Genomic DNA, 3294 nt, shown 5'->3' on the forward strand with positions numbered 1-3294 from the left:
GTAACCTTTCGATGTGCACAGATGCAATTATTTAAATGGTGATTATTAAAATTGAGTTGGATCTTTCAGGCGAGTTTAATAAGGCAAGATTCGATAAGTTCCGAATCTTGCCTTATTAAACTCGCCAGAAAGATCCAACTTAATTTTAATAATTGCATCTGTGCACATCGAAAGGTTACTCGTCATCTGATGTGCAATCTATCATTCGAGAAAACGAGAATTACGTTTAAAGCTGCCGTTCTGTTAATCCGGTGATTTTAGAGCGGATGCACCAAACCCAATTTATGGTATCAAATATAATATTTCAGTATTTAAATTTTTTTTTAACGGAAATAATAAAATCAATTACAAATAAATAGATCAACAATACCTTACATATTTCACTCGCTTACTTCTTGTCAGTCCATTTCAATAATCTATATCCTTTATATTAGAAAAACGTTTTTAAACGCTTGTAGAGCTCGTTCATATTAAAATATCATATTAGCTTTATACATAATATGACATATTTATAACATAGTCGGACTACCCTATAAAATATGTATTATATATGTTATAGGGTAGCCCGACTATTGCACGCGAGACAAAAGCGCCGCGACATTACCACGCGGCGACAAAACCGCGCCATAATTAATGAATGTATTTTATTTCTACAATTTTAATGTAAACGTTGAATGATAAATAAAAACAAATATGGTTTTGGTAAATGTATGTTTATATGTATCAGTGGCGTGCGGTGGAAATTTTTCTTTTGCTGTCACATAGTTTATATGATACAAGAGCATGCGTCCCGATGCGTTGCCTAAGTTAGCGTTGAAAGCGGGAAATCAATAATGAGTTAATTTAGTAACGTTTGGCAAAAGAGGTCCTGAAAGTTTTGGTCTTAATATTTAAACAATATTTATTTTTTCCAAATACCCAATCACTTAAATAAATTGGTAGTAAATTAACGCATTTAAAATACTTTTATATATAACCTTATTTATATCTTATTTATATATATTAACTAATTATAGCCAGCAGTTTGGCTTAATGGTAGCGTACATATTAAGTACCACTGAGGTCGAAGGTTCGAGTCCTCGTCAAACTGCTGGTTAGGTTTGGGGATTTTGTGACTCTAAATCGATCGTTTCTCTATCAGAGTTTGCCAATTTTATCTGATTATTGTTGAAACGGTTCCTGAAAATTGGTATTAGATCATTTCCTGTTGTCACAAAATCTGTGTGTATAATTTGTTAAAATTATGCACAGTAATCTGAAATCTATAGATATCTCTATAGACATCTCTATAATTTCGTGTTTATTATGTATAAAAAATGTAATAATAGTTGTACACAAAAATCTAAAAATAATCCATAGATGTCTCTATGATTATTATTTCTGTACTGATTAATTGTTATATGCTATATATTCTGATTGTATATGTATTATTGTATTTCTGACCGTTATCGTTCACTCGTCGCATTGGAGCGATCTGTAATGACGAGGGTATATTGATTGTTACAAAAATAATAATATGTAAAATGGTGTTTCATAAAAAAAATTGCATATTCGTTATTTTTAAGAGTCGTGAAATAACCGTATAAAAGTTTAAAATGGAAAAAAGTTTACTTTTAGAAGTTCGTGCGATTTTTTTTTTGTGAGCTTCAAAATACAAAAGTCCACACCGGTTAAAACACGTTAAATCAATCTTGTCAAATTATCATCGAATGTCTGAATTTAAATAATAATTCGCATATAAATCAATTTTGTTCGGATCGCTTTTCTCTATTTTGATTTATCGCCGAAAGCGACATAAATCACACAATCAAATGAAGTTTATAAATTTCCGATGAGCAATAAGTTAATCACGCCGAATATTTATCGCCCTTTTACACGATAAAATATTACAGTTTTTTTCAACCGTGCGTTGAGATAGGTTCGAAAAGTGTACGAATTTATGAATGAATATTTGTCGAAAAAACATTTTTATATTAGAAAGCGTAAACTAAAAAGTTATAAGCAGGTCTCGTACGTTGGGAAAAAAGCTTTCCGTGGCGCGCGAGAAGATATTACGAAAAAAGTTGTAGTACAAGCTTTCGCGAAAGCGTGAACGTAAATTATGCTACAGTAGTACTTTTTTGCAGAAAAACTGAAAATGTGGATCAAACTTTTTGCCCTACTAAGTTTTGATAAGCGTAATATGGGGTTTGCGAAAAAGTGAATATTCTCATACGCGAAAACGAAACGCAAAAGTATATTAAAAACACATCGTACGTATATCAATCTGTTTCCAAAGTTTTCTAAAATAAATCTATAAGAAATTGAAACACTGCGTATAAACAAAACGAGAGTATAAACACTCTTAAAGAGAGCTTATGTTGAATCACAACAAAATCCGTTATTAACTGATTAAAGGTTAAAAATGATCTTTTTCTCAAAACATTTTCTATGTACAACGTAGTAAGTCTTATTTAAAAAAAAATAATTAATTAGATATAATTTATTTATTACTAGCTGAACCCGGCATGCGTTGCAATGCCACAATAACGCATGCAATTCCCGTTCCCGTTTCTCGATGTGTTTCGAATTCGATCCATCGGTCTAATGCCCGTTCGGCCAAGTGTCCATCGGCCAAGTGTCCATTCTTCCAATAGTTCGGCAACCATATTTTTACCATGGTGTCATTACGAAATACATATATGTATAAATATATAAATTTATAAAATATATAAATTTATAATTTTATTATAAATTTGAAATTAAATTCGAATAATGAGATAAAATGAGTGTAGGTGGTCGATTTGGTTGGAACTGTTTTGACATCAAATAAATACATAAAACGATCGACTTGGAGTCGTATAAATATTTATATCTAAGTTCTGACCAGCAACACTGCTGCACTGCATAGCATACCCGTGACCCTTCAGTTGTAAGCATTATACGCTAACCACTAAGCTATGTTGCTACATTTGTATAATATATATAATATACATACTATATGTATACGATAACTCAAGCGTAAAGATGATTACGATAGCTTTTATTTGTATATTTATTGTTATTCATATAATATTAAATTTTTTGCATCGATAAAATGTTATCAATTCGACACTAATACCAAATAGAAAAGAAGAGATTTATTTATTTCAATTTACATACATGCTTTGGCAATCAAAAAAATCGACAAATCTTTATTGAAAATGTCGGATTTCACATGTAAATCCCATTTTTTCCTAACAATCATTCGATTTCTACCGAACCTTATACATACATATATGTATATGTATTTGTAATATATTTCGAAAAGCGAAC

The sequence above is a fragment of the Arctopsyche grandis genome, chromosome 6 (genome assembly GCF_051622035.1).
Source record: "Arctopsyche grandis isolate Sample6627 chromosome 6, ASM5162203v2, whole genome shotgun sequence".
Lineage (NCBI taxonomy): Eukaryota > Metazoa > Arthropoda > Insecta > Trichoptera > Hydropsychidae > Arctopsyche > Arctopsyche grandis.